Source organism: Charadrius vociferus, unplaced genomic scaffold (genome assembly GCF_000708025.1).
Source record: "Charadrius vociferus isolate BGI_N301 unplaced genomic scaffold, ASM70802v2 scaffold141, whole genome shotgun sequence".
NCBI classification, from domain to species: Eukaryota; Metazoa; Chordata; class Aves; order Charadriiformes; family Charadriidae; genus Charadrius; species Charadrius vociferus.
This window is the reverse complement of record NW_009647743.1, coordinates 3,706,528-3,721,337: the sequence shown is the minus strand read 5'-3', so window position 1 is coordinate 3,721,337 and position 14,810 is coordinate 3,706,528.

Genomic DNA, 14,810 nt, shown 5'->3' with positions numbered 1-14,810 from the left:
AGCCTTATTAAACTAGACAAAATTCTGTGAACTAAATTTCTGTATGTCGAGCAAATTCCTAGTTGTTCAGTTCCTAGGAAGAAGACAATTTAACTTTCCCCGTAAACCATAGGACAAAAAAGAGAAATCATTCCAGTGATTCTTTCAGAACCCTGTTTCTGGACAATGTTTCTCACACATTAGGGGTCAGTAGAAAAACCACTTTGCCACAAACTCCGGTGTACAGTAACATTGTCTACTTTGGTGCCATAATTTCACACAAAAAGCAAGAAGAAAACAAAGGAAAATAGTCCATAGAGACATGACACAGAATTATGATTTGGGTGGGCGTGATCCTCTCCTTCCTGTCAGATGTGCGGAAAGCAAGGTGCACCTCCAGCGGCAAGAACTCTTCTCCAGCGCAGAGAGGGCTGCGCGATTTCAACGTCCGCTCCGGGAGCAGCGTGTTTTCGTTGCGATCTGAGCGAGGGTGGACTTACTCGGGTAACAGGAAAGTGAGCTTGTGGGCTGGCTTCCACTGGGATGTCTGTTTCAGATGTTATTGACAACTTTGTGTTATTCTCAACACTTATTTTGGTCTCTCCGTGCTAACCAGTCACTTTGTAGTGTCCATGTGAACATTTTGAATCTCTGTTGTGAAAAGGCTCTGAATTAGTCATCAACCTCTCTGCATACAAGTAGGTTAAATTGTTCCTTCCAAAGTACATTCCCTTGTACGCGTTTAAAGCAAATACTTCACCTGTCATTCTGCTGGCAAATTGTACAAAACTAACCTCATACGGACTTTTGAACAAGTAGGCTTAAAAGAACACCGCCCTCCTTTTCCTCAGAAACAAGAAAGCGTGTCTGTGCTGCTTGAATACATTCCATGCTTCTTCCTGAAGAAACCTTTTCACATCTTTCAGTCTCTCTGTTACGGAGCTGTTTGTTGGGGTATCGAACAAGTTCCAAACACTGCGTATGTGTGTCCTGCCTTTTTTAGTTTAATTTCTGGTAGTGGTCTTGCATCTTGCTCTTCATCTCTTCTCTTCACTCTGCCTTCAGCGGCAGCAGCAGTCTGATTCCAGCCACGGCTGAGATACTTCTCTGGTCTTAAGTGTTCTCATACAAACTGTGAGACCAAGCTGTATTTTTAAATCTGACACTTGGACTTACAAATGATTGTTCTGGATTCAGCTGGTGAACCTCTTTATTAATTGATTTCTCCAGTAAGTCTGTTGGCCACCTACTCATGGGGCATTTTTCCCTCAATCTCCCCCTTCTGTTACTCGTCTGCCCAAATTTCTTCTTCCTCCCCCTTCATACACCCTAATTCATCTATGTTTCATTAATGTCTTAATTATGTAATAAGGAGAAAAGCCCTTTCAGCCACAATGGGCCTCTGCTCCAGTTTCTTTTTCCTTTGTAATTAAGAAATTAGTATTTTAGTTAGAGTTTTGCAAAAGACTTGGAAGTTCTATTCCTGTGTCATTTGCTTAACAGACAGCAGAAATATGCTCTGGTTGATGTCTTCCCATCAAACATCGGTGCTTTCTTTTTAATGGCCTGGTGCACGTGATGGATAACGAGTCACGCGCCATCATCAAACCAGAATGGAGCGAGCCATCCGTGGAGCCAGAGGGAAGGGGGAGGAGGGACTCCACCAAAGAATGGACAGTGCTGTGAATTAGTGAGGAATAAATAATAACCAAATACCTGCCACACTCTGACGTCTGATTTCATTTCTGAAAAAAAAAAATTACTTATAAAAATGAAATAAACTGGATCTAAACTAGGGTATGACGTGCCACTCCCCATTGGGGTTAATTAATTAGGACAAAGTCATGAGTTCTTCGATGGGTTCTTTGAGAGGGTTTGAGCTTAAGTTTTGGTTCATTCTCCTTTCTAGCATGAACATTTCCAGGCAATAAATTAAGCTGCAACAAAATAATTACTGGGAAAGAATAATTTTGGACTTCTGGTGCCTGTTTTCACATCTGCCTCACAGCTGCTATCAGATCTTAGTCACACCGCACAAATCTCGGGTGGCGAATCTCTTGTCTGTGGATAAAATGGAAATGATGTAATTCTCTGCCTCAAAGGCTTTCTCTTGTTTCTCTCAATGCTTCCAGAGTCTTCTGCAGAGCTTCTACAAGCGTATGGATGTCAGTGCAGTTTGGTCTCTAAGTTGGAGAGCACAGAACCAAAAGTTGAGGTTGTGATACTAGGAACTGAGGTTCAAAGTAAGAAGGTTTGGTCTGCGTTCTTTTTGTTTGTTGTTGGTTTTGTTTGTTTGTTTTTGTTTTTGTGGGGTTTTTAAAATTCTTTGACATTCAATGATCGGCTTTATGTTCTGCTTAAGGCAACATGAATTCAGTGTGTAAGACAGGCAACTAGAACATGGCACAGTACCTTCTAGATGAGCTTGCAATAGCAATACCTCTGGCAGATGTAGAAGCGAAGCTCTGTCAGCTCAGATAGAAGCAGAATTGAGTGAAACGGAAAAGAACATATGTGACTTGACAGTACTAAAAATCCTAAAGGTTACTTAGTCACTATAGCATCAACTTTTGTTTTTATCATCAATTTCTTTAAGAAGAAATTTTTGGAACGTCTTTCTGTTTTGGTTTTTTTTTTTTTTTTTTGGAATGTGAGAGCAGAACACAGTAGCCTCTTTTGGATACAAAGGGTCACAGTTGCAGTCATGACTCTTACAAAATAATACAAAACTTACAAAATAATAGTGAGAGTGACTTCTGAGTATATTTCATTCTGTACTGAACTAGTGAAAGACTCAGTAGTAAGGGAATAATGTGATTGAACACTGAAGTCTGTGCTTTGGGCGTGTTTCTCTCCTTGCCTTCAGTATGTCCAGGGGCTCCCTCAGAGTAAGCGGTGGGGCAGCTCTGACAGCTCCCAGGTCCTGGGCGAGTCACACGGTAGAGACATGTTTGAGCTTGAATAATCTCATCCTGTGCTAATAACAAAATAAAATTCAAACATTCCCAGAAACTTCTCAAGGGATGTCTGTTTGTTTCATTCATCTTTCCAAAGAACTTTTGAAGAAACCTTCAAAAGTTACTGTCATTTTCTTATGTGCTTTAAGAATACCGATTTTCACAGAAATGTTTGTCACAGGAGAAGGCTGAAGCCTCCAGCAGTCACTCGGAGTCCTTCAGACTGAGGTGCACCTAAACAAGCGCTGTGTGCTGCACTTTGTTTGTTGAAGTCCCTGTATAGCAGCTAAATTACCTGCTACTCTTCCTGACTGTGAAGAATGTGAACAGGAGTGATTTCAGACATCCTTTTGGGGAGTAACGCTCTTCTTCAGTGTTGTCAGGGTCCACAGAGGAGCCGTACCTCCGCTGCCTCTCGCCAGCAGGGACGGATGCGGTTAACGCTCCTGAAGCGGGGCTGCCTACAGCATCACTTCCCCGTGCAAAAGCCGCAGGAGCCTTCCTCCCCAGCTCCAAAGCCTCCCTGGGCAGAAGGCAACGGGCATCTGCTTTGCCTTTGTCTCCTGCTCCACATGATCGTGACAGCCCCTGGGTAGGCAGGGGCAATATTTACTTCTGAAATGAGACCAGTTCTGCTTTCTGAACTTAGTTTTACCATAGAGCATTCCAGGCTCTGGATTACGGCTCTCTGTAGTTAAGACGTTGGTTTAGGCCTCTACTTTCAGGGTTAAAAGGGTTTAAAGGACTGCTTAATTTATTTGACGCTGACTTGCACAGACAGCTGCAGATTCAGATCCACTGTAGGTAACAGCACGTGCCCACGTCTCGCTGTGCCCTGACAAAACACGGGGAAAAACAAAACAACATGGAAAGGGTCTCCTCCTGCGGTTGACCTTGGAGATCAATCGTCTCTCCTTCACTCCTTTGATCTTCAGGGATCCTATCAGTTCCCCGAGCAAACCAGCTCATTCTTCTGAAGCCCCGAGTGCCCCCGCTGCTCCCCTTCCTCACTTCCCCCATCTCTGGAACGTGAACCCCCTCCGGGTTTCCGCCTCCACGGCTGCCGAGCACCACCAACCCTCCGCCACCTCCTCCTCTTCCACAAACAGCAGGTGCAGCAGAGCCCCTCTGCTGTTGGCCCACTCTCAAAACAGAGCCCAACGCAACTCAAAAACCGCCCGGATTGCTAATGCCGCTCTGTGTCGCCGCCTTGTTTTCCCTGAAATGTCTGTATCTGTCTGACGCAGCGCTCCCGTTGTGTCTGCTGTGCTGTGCTGTGCTGTGGAACCTCTGTGCTTCCAGAGGTACCGTACTGCCACTGCCCGCTGACCTGCAGCCCCTCTCACCATGTCCCTCCCCACATGCCCTGTGTCCAGGTACTTTGGGCGACCCCCTTTCTGCAGTGACTAGTTTGAGCCAAAACGTTAATTGGTGCTCTACGATTTACCAGTTTTTAGTTCAGACTTAGTTTTCAATTGTTAAAGTAAGTAAAAGTAAGTAAAAACACCTTACCTTTCCATGCAAGTGCCTTTTCTGAGGACTGTCAAAACAAAAACAGCAGAATATTCAAGCAGCCACCTGATGTCTCCTTGGGACGTGGACTGGTGAGGGCTTTGGTGAGCGTTCCCAGTGACGCAGTTTTGTTCTGGTCCTGAATGCAGCGGGAAACTTGTGGGGAGGTGAAGCTCCGCAGACTTAATACTGTCGGAAATGCCTCAGCGTGTTTGGTGGGAAAGTCTCAGGATGTATGAAAATGGCGTATGGGCTTTAAAGGCAAAACCACTCGCGGGCTTTAACTGCTTCCAAGAGCGCGGAAGGTTCCCGCTGTTCCCCACTGCTATAAATGAAGGGGCAGCCACCGAGTGGCACCAAGAGTTGGATCCTCAGTGTTAAACAGCGTCTGTGCTGCCATTAGTGACAGGCAGGCGTGTGCAAGGATGGGGGCTGAAAGGTAATCAGTTGGTGGTACTTAGGAGGCAATAGTTATGGTAGCAGCTCATTCCTATCATTACTTGTGTTTGGTTTACCACACTCTGTGTTGGTCACTACAGTAACGTGTTTGATATTGAGTTGGTATTAGCAACTGGACTCGTGTGAGCGCCTGAGGTAAGAGACTGACTTTCAGATCTCCCCGTTGCCCATTGCTGCCCCTTGCTCTGGTGGAGCGTACTCTGAGAACGCTCTGGCTCTCTGCAGGAGGTGCGCAGTGCGTTGGTCACTCGGCTCCTTCTCCTTCCTCCTTTAAAATGGTCAGTGCTCAGCTCAGACTGTCTCTCCGCTCTCCTTTGTGATATAAAATCCCAGAGGAACAAATAGTTGAAGAACTAAAGAAAGAAAATAACACTGGTCTCTGGGAGGTCAGAAAAGCAGTGCTGATGGGCTGGCAGGTCTGAGGAGCTGTTTGGCCACGTAAAAGGAGCAAAGCAAAGCATGTGGTCATTTCCTTAAAACTCACTTTCAGGTATTCTGCTACACAGAAATCTGTGCCTGAATGGCTAAAAAGAGGATTAGTTGAGAAACGAGGAGTTGGAGAGGAACTTGGGTAACAGCCCTAAGTGCTAAGACAAAATCCCCTTTGTAGGAATTCTCCTCCTTGAAGCAAGTGAAAAACCACTATGAAGAAAATTATCTTCTCGAATCAAGTTATGAGGGAAATATTTTTTTGAGTACTGAATATATGCAAAACATATAGTTGATAAATCTGTCCTAATCATAGCTGAAGACAGTTGTCCTTGTGCTCTGCCCTGGACTCAGCAAGAGCCTACTTTCCCTGCCAGAACAGAAAGCCAGAACACCGGCCCAGGGCAGCCCTAAGGTTAATGAAGGTGTTCCAGGTGTTCAAGGCCAGGCTGGACGTGGTCTTGGGCAACCTGGTCTAGTGGGAGGTGTCCCTGCCCATGGCAGAGGGGTTGGAACTTGATGATCTTCAAGGTCCTTTCCATCCTAAACCAAATATATATTTTATAATGCCAAATATGCATTATAAAAGACTTGTCCTCCCCACTGTTACTCTGTAAAACTCTTTATAAAATGTTTTTGCTGTAGTGTACATTATGGACACTACATAAAAACACAACACACTTTATTGCCAGAAGATAAAAGACAGCGGCTCAAAAGTCTGTTCAACGAATGAGTTTTACTGGGTAAGGCAAATAGCGGCAACTGAAATATGAATATATGGGATATTTTCAGTTTAATACATGTGAGCGTGGAAAAAAAAATGATTTGACTCATTATTACCCTGAATCAGCATATTAAACAACCACTCTCAAAACACTAAGAAGAGAGCTGAGAGTCTTTAAACACAATAAGGTATTAAATTCTCGTAGATTATATAGTTAAGGATTCAAGAGTCCTAATCTACAGCTACTCACTTTGGTGTGGAATTGCTTATAACTCTATTTGTGCACCGAGAAAAGAATTGGACTCTGCTTCTTAAACGAAGTAAAATGGGTGCATGTCTTCTTTTGATATCAAAATAGCGACTGTGTTCGCTGTACACATCCATATTGCTCTATTGCTAGTTTGTCTGGCATGCTCAGGGATATTTGTCAATAGCAAAAGTTTTACATTTATAGTAGAAACTCATTCTGCTGTAAAAACAAAATGTATTTTGGGAAAGTGTTTGGTTTACAACTTTTTCAGAGGACAATAAATATAGATGTAGGGTTTAATGCTAAAAAGAATTATTTAAATCCTCCAGCGGGAAGCATGCTCCTTAGGGAATTATTCTAAGTATATAAGGATGGATTGTCAAGCCAGAACTGGAATCATAATGTGAGTTAAAGGACTGGGTTTTTGAAATGAAAGACGTGGTATATCTGTCCAGTACTAAGAGAAGCATTTTTACTTGACACAAACTATAAAGTATGTAAAATGTCATTAAAACATCCAGAAGGAAAGGTATAGGAAGCCTTTAGGCTAGCCTTTTCCTAGACTTGTCCAAGAGATCATGACAGCAAGGGATATACATTGTAATGCAAACATTCTAGGATTCGCGTGTGTGTGTGTGTATACACACTCTCTCTCCAGCTAATGAAGATAAAAAACATGTTTAAGATGTTACGAGTCCATAGGAAAAAGAGGACATCTATGCCATGGTTGTCTGGTGGGTGTGCTGAGGCTCTTTGGTGCTAGACAGTCTGTTCAGTAAAAGGCCTTTCTTTAAAACTATGTTTAGTTAACCAAGTTATTTTCTCAATATCAAGCACTGGGATATTTATATATTAAGCTTTAAACAAGTGCAACAGGACGCAACTGGAACAGATTCTTAAGAAGTCATAGGGAACTGTCTGCCGTTCCATGTCTTGGAAAGTGATGATCTTCCTTCATGGAAAGAGAAGTCTAAGAATTAATCAAGAGATTTAATTTGGCATAGATAGACAATTACCTGGGAAAGAATGGTTGTTGATGTGACTGCTCAGCTGTTCTTATGATTTAAAATCATCATTCTGTTGCGTTTTATTTATTTTTACATTTCATCATCTTGTTAATATGGGGGGAAAATGACAAATCACAAAGGAACATTCTTCATGTTTTTTCAACTGTCTTCGTCTTCTGACTTGAAGAAAATATTTCTTCAATGTGAAACTCCAATATGAGTATCTTAAATGATGAGCTGACTTTGAAATCCAGTCTTTGATCAGACTCGCTTTCAAAATAGTTTTGTTTGAGTAATGATAAGTAACAGGCATAAATTTGAGAATTAGGTGTATGCTTGAAAAAAAAACTGGTTTGACTCTAAGGTTTAACAATTTAGCTGAGCTTGTTTCCTCTTTGTCAGCTGCCCCCCTTCCCAGATCAGTATTGCTAAAATCATATTTCTTTTTTTTTTTTTTAAATTATAAGAAATCTCAATTTTTCTGCATGTGGAAATTTTCATGATTTATTTTGTTGAACGGCCTCTCTCTGAGGTATTCTGGATGACAGTGACAGTGGCAATTCTTCATGTTGCTTTGCTGTACAAGAACCTCAAAAGTATTGTTTTATGATTTTGGAGATGTATAGATCTACTTGTAAAGTTTCTTGCTGGTTGCAACAGTGATAAATTATCTCCAGAAACAGACGGTACATCTAGATGACACATGAACTATAACTCTCACTAACTCTTCAGCCATTTGTTTCCTATGCTCTGATTTCATTGTGAGTTTTTCTTTATTACCTTCCCTTATAGGTCACTGAGCTCGGTAGTCTCGTTCTGTCAGTGGTCAGTCAGGAAAACATGTATTAATCAGGACCCTGCTAAAAGCAAGCTGCTTTTTTTTTTTTTTTTTTTTTTTTCCCAATACCAATCTTTTGATTCAGTGCTTGATTGGTATCATTCTGTCTGGAAAGTTCTCATTTTACTATTTGCAACAAATTACTAAATCATGTCTAAATCTGTTTTTATACAAAACTCACAGCTAAATTAGTGACTCAGTGCATCTCTTCCAGCATAAAATATTTGTCCCTGGAAGTTTACTGAGAAGCTGCTGTTCTGAGGGGTGGCCGCATCAGGCGAATAAAACATAGTTAACCTGCTCAGCTTGACGAACCTGGCTAATTCAGCTGCTCTCCCGAGGCTCCCCCGGACTCATCAACACGGCCGTTTGCAGAGGGGGATTCACAGAAGGATCACAACGTACATTTCTGAACTACCTTTTGCAGGAACCCACCTCCCCTGCTTATAAAGGTTACTGGCTGAAGTGGTCGCAAAAATAGGCCTTTAATTTGTGTGGTGAGCATGTCTGTGTAAACCACTCGTGTAGGAGAAGGACTGGGCTTGAATGCGGACAGAGTGAGGGAGAGGGAAGAGAAAGAAATGGCGAGGAAGGCAATGACAGACAGTGTAACGGACAGGCTGTTCTTTGTCATTTCCAGACGGAAACAGATTTTTAAACTATTTTTTGTTAAATTGTAATAGTGAGTATTTGTGAAGTTAGTGTTTTGGAATTGATTTCTAGCAGAAAATGCGCTTCAATAAAACTGAAATTCTTACTTTTTTTCCCTTAAAAAATCTTTGACTTTCCATAAGTGAAATAAAAATAAGTTGTGCTGATTTCTGCTAGCTTTTGCCCAAGTAGAAGAAGATATTTTCAGTTGGGCGAGACCTAAAACGATCATCTAGTCCAACTGCCTGGCCACTTCAGGGCTGACCGCAAGCTAAAGCATGCTGTTAAGAGGCATTTGGACATGCCTTTTAACGCTGACAGACTTGGGGCATCCACCGCCTCTCCAGGAAGCCTGTGCCAGTGTTTGAGCACCCTCTTGGTAAAGAAATGCTTCCTAATGTCAAGCCTGAACGTCCCCTGCTGCAGCTTTGAACCATTCCCAGGTGTCCTGTCCCTGGATCCCAGGAGAAGAGCTCAGCACCTCCCTCTCCACGTCCCCTCCTCAGGGAGGTGCAGAGAGCCATGAGGTGGCCCCTCAGCCTCCTTCTCTCCAAAGCAGACAAACCGCGAGTCCTCAGCCGCTCCTCAGAGGATGTGCCTTCCAGCCCATCAGCAGCCTTGTTGCCCTCCACTGGATGTGTTCGAGGACCTTCACATCCTTCTTGAATTGTGGGGCCCGGAACTGCACACAGTGCTCAGGGTGAGGCCACACCAGAAAATAAAAATAACTCATTAGAAAGACATATTTGTAAGGTCTGGGAAAATGTGGTTTCAAAACTTATTTGAACTGTCAGTGTCTGTAAGAGTTGGTGGAGAGGAAGCTTTGCTATGATGGTCTCTGCTGGTCTTCCTGAGTACTGGAGCTCCTTTAAAAGAAGGAAATTGCTCTCCTCAGAGCAACGTTCCTCGTCCACGTAATACCTATGAAGGGACTGGCCCATTTGATGGCACAGAGGAAACGTGTCACTTCTTCCACACCGCAATGGGTTATTATGGAGAAAGTGATGTTTGCGGAGGAAATGAAAATTAAACCATTTCCTTTCTGTTCAAAGAATGAATGAAATATTTGGACATTGCCACTTCTTTAAATCTACAAAGTTAAAGTGAAATATCTTAGATGGGACTTGCCCTCTTGTGAAAATACTCTCAAAATTTGTGCTTACCTACCTGACTCCAAGTCAGCGTTTTCATAAAAGGTACATTTTTAAATGTCAGAAATTACCATTGTTGACAGAATAATTTTTTCATTCCAATTCCAAACCAAGGCCTCCTGCATTATATGCTTTGGGCCTGAGTGTCTCTAATTTCTCAGCTCCTATTGTTTGAAGGGCAATATGTATAGGCAGGAAAACTAAAGATCCTCCCAATTTCTTGCATCAGTTCCTTGAAATAAGTTTTGCTTATTCTATTTTTTGTGCAGCTGGCTTGCACTGCAGGATTGTTTTTTAATTAGTTTTAATAGTCACAGCTTCTCTTTGTATTCCTTCAAGTCTTTCTCTGTACTTGGTGTTTTAAACATTATCAAAACCTGTGGGTCGAGATGACCACACAAATTTTGTGATATCTCATTTCCGCGAGGCTCCAGCTGTAGTGCTTTTTCTTACTGTGTGGGTTTTTTTCCCCTGTCTTTCCTCCTTTGGCCGTATTGGCTTTTTAAACTCCTCGTTTTATTGCTGCATGTTACACATTCCATATCCTTTGGGCACACTTTAATCTCATTATACACATTTCAGTTTCTCTCTGCTGTTTCCTCTCTGCTATTTTATTACACTCAATTGCACTCAACCTGCGGAATCTTTTCCCCTAAACTCTGTTATTCTGAAACCCAGTATCTTCATTTCCCCCCTTTGGCTTTACTCTAGATGTAATTTTACACTTAACTAGATTAAAATTACAGTGCAAAGCAGATTTGGTTCCTTTACTTGTTCTATAAACTTTATCTCAAATGCTCTCCAGAACTAAAAAAAATATTAGAAAGGAAAACAGAGAAAACAAAACCACAAAAATGATTACATTACAAAGGAATTAACCATTCAAACAGATCGAGAAGGGAGGGAGGGTGAAATTAAGAACTCCTTGGAACCACCTAAAAATATGTTCAAGAGACTGGAAAATAAAGCACAAGAGGGGAGTAGTGACGTAAAAATAACACAAAAGATACCACACATGACCCAGATAAATAATACTATCAGGTGACCCAGAACAGAGAAACGCGCCAGCTGGGGCTGAATGCCTACAGTAAGAAAAGAAAGATGTCCGTTGGCCTTGCTCACCGTCAGTATCTCCAGCGTCTTCCTTCTCCCTCGTTGTCCAAGTGCTCATGTCTTAGGGAGTTATCTGACCGAGAGATGGCCAAATGGCAATTAAAATTTCCAGAGAGCAGTTAAAGGTATTTGAAATTGAAATGAGCTTTTTCTTCCAGGCATTAGTCAGAGGTGGAGAAGATAAGTTCTTCACATGTCACATAAACATGACGTTCGTCAGATGTGACGTGCCCTCACAGACCGTTGCTCTTTAGTATAATCTGTTCTGTGCAGTGGGCTTTATCCAATGTGTTTGTTTGCTTTCATGCTCAGTAACATTATTACTAATTGCACTTTTATCAGCTGTGCTGTGTCCTTGCATGTGCTTTTTTTGTTTTCTAAAGGAGCATTCTTTGACTAGAGCAAAATTAAGATTTATTAGTGTAGAGTTTGACCATCACCAGGCTAAACAGAAATGGAGCATTTGGGATCATTAGAACTTCCAGAGGAAGAAATCACTGCTGTCTTCTTCCAACATCAGAAAAATTATGAAAGGAATTACAATTTATTTTAATTGGTTTGAGTACTCTGGGATTCTGCTTCTCTACTAGCACAAGAAATTAATAACAAGAAAAAGTTTATTGCTTTGCCAAAAAATTACTAGCTTTATTTTGATTCTATTTAGAATAGCACTTAAAATTAATTTTTTTTTTTGTCATGGATATACTACTGTGTACTTGTATCTTTTCAGCTATCCCCTTACCACCTTGATTCCTACTTTCTTTCATCTAAAGATTCCTTTAAGCTCACCTCAGTTAGGTGTTATATTAGATGTCTCTAATACACTGTTATCTCTTCATACTAAATTAAGGAATATGCTGACCTGCCTTTCCCAGGGATGACTCTGCCCTTCAGCTTTTTTGAGCACTAGTGACACAGGCGTGAGCGAGTCTTCCATTCTCCTGTAACTGGCTAAGGAGTGGTGGAATGCTCTGGTATTGTTTGATTGTTCTGTTAGGAATCTGCCAATATATTTTATTTGAAGTCTTGGCTTCTCCTAGCCCCTCTGTGACTGAAGCCCGGTCTGTTTATGTTTGGGAGGGAATATTAAATAGGTTTATAGAAAATTACTTGGCTGTGTCAGAGTTCGAAAAAGGAAAACTGTACCTCCCCCCTTTTCCCATACATTAACCAGGCGAACGTACCTTCCTTATTTACCACCAGGTTACCAACTTCTACTGTAACGTGCAGCTACATTTTGATATAGATAGAAACAATTTCCTTGAATAAGGACTTTAAGTTCATTCTGCAGGATTTTCCTGATGATCGGCTTCAAGCATCTCCCCAAACCAAGCAGTATCATTTTTTGGTGGTCTGTCAATAGCAAAATAGAAAATGTGAATTTATGCAAGAGAGACAGTTAATACTAGTCTGTATATAAGAGAGTTGTATTCTATATAATGAAAGGCTTTACCTCCATAAAAGGCTTTACCTGTGCTGCAACCTGCTGGAGGTGACCCTGCTCTGGCAGGGGGGTTGGACTAGATGATCTCCAGAGGTCCCTTCCAACCCCGACCATTCTGTGATTCTGTGATTCTGTGTGCGCTGTTCCTATCTGTGCCTAGAGGAATTGGAGAAGTCCGCAATCAGAGGAGCGTGTAGCTAGCGTGCTTGGGCTCCCCGCACCTCCAGCTGGACTCGGGCTGGGGGGAGAGTCAGGGTTTAGGAGCAGGATTTTCTTGTTGTTTTCTTCACAACCAGCACTTGCAGGGAAATTAATTTTGTATATTGCCATGTTGACAAGAATCAAAATTTTCATTCTGAGTCCTTTTTCAAATTGTTCATCTTCAGAAAAAAACATTCTGCCTAAGCGGCTGCAAAACTAGAACATCCTCAGAAGCGGGAGTTGTCTTTTCTATATTTGGCCAGGTTTTGCTGTGATACAGATTGTGTTCAGAGAGGACTAGATAGAGGTCATCTTGAAGGAAAAGGACAAAGGAGAGCAGGGAGTACTTCATTCCCAAACCAAAATCAATTTATTTTCTTTAAGCACTCAGACATATCTACTTTAGGAAATAATTGAGGCAAGAATAAGATAGAACATGGTTTGGGTTACTTTGGGGACTTCTACCACTGCGGTGCTCTTTCCTCTAAATATATGGAACAGGTCAGATTATTCCTCATTTAAATTTATTGAGTGATTTAGGAGACGTAGTGATTGCTCAGACACAGTACTCTAGCACGCTATGATTTGGATAGGATGTCCTGCTGAGAAAGTCCATTTAAGTTGGAGGGAAATGTTGCTGATAAATTGTAATGAATTTAAAAGCACCAAATCAAGTGCGATGCTCTTAACGAAAATGGATTTTGTTCAGCTGCAATGGGACCATCATAGAAAATGTGGAAACATAACTTCGAAATTGTGACCTCTTTAAAAGCAGCCTAGCACAGATCGATATTTAGACCTGCTCTTAACTGTCTGAAGGAATATCTAATTTTCAAACATATATTTGGTTCTGTGAATTTTTCCTTTTTTTTTTTTTTTTTCCCCTGCTACTGCTGAATGTCTTTTTCCAGCTACTGATTTTAAGACTGATGAATTTAAGGACATTTAGGAACTTAGGCATGAAATGAATATCAGGAAAGTAAAGAAATAGAAGCATAGAAATGGAATTGGTACGTTGTTAAGATGAAGGATTAAACCAGAGTGGTATGCTCATACGTCCAACTAAACCGTAACGTTGACTTGTTCTTATTTTTCTATCTCCTCTTTTCAGGAATCAAAATGCTCTTAAATGAATAACATGATAGAAATGTTGATTCTCTAAAATAACTTACTAATTATTCATAGATCTTTCCTCCTGTCAGGCTCCTGGTAATTATGTCGAAGCAATGATCTAAGAAAACACACTGTGAGATGGGCGTTTTTTTGTTTCTGTTACAATTTGTTCATTAGAAAATTCCTGTAAACCCGCTACTCAGTAAAGAAAGCAAAGGCATTTGAAATATTGTTTTAGAACAATAGCAATAGTTAATTCCACGGTGGATTTTTCGTACTTAGTGCTATAAAACAGTTAAATTATATTTTCATACATGTACAAACTTAATTTAAAAAGGGACTAAGGGAATTTCTTAGTAGAGAAAATATTCATGGTCATCAGCAATAAAGCACAAACTAATTTACTATTCCCTTGATTTTTGTATTTGTTTATTGCTACATTTGCTACAAATAATTATTGGATTTTTTTTTTTTTTGGTGCTCATACTATTACTGCATATTTCTCAGCTTCTCCCCCTCTGAGTCTGTACCTTCCCTTTTTTTGCACTGACATGACACCAAACTTTTTGGATTACCATCCTAGGTACAGAAAGGGGCTTTCACACTGCTGTTTGACACAAGTTGACCTAAGGGCAGGAGCGGACAGGTCTGACAACTGAAAAGCTCAGTAATTAGGTATTGTTCTGGGTATCAAATACTACCTAAAGGACAGCATAAATGGCTCTGAATGAATTGCGTACCACTATAAATGACATATAATTCATTTACCTATAATACAAAGTCACTCTTTGTCCCATGGCTGTCCCTGGGAACGTTGTGATTGTTTTCAGGTAAATTTTTCATGTATTAGTGCCATAAAATATTTGGAGATTAAATACATCAGACCAGAAAATCAGATGATAAAGTCAGTGTAGGGGATGGTCACACGTGCAGCGGTCCAGGCAATAACATGTGAAATGCCAGTGGCCCTTTCTTCTACAGA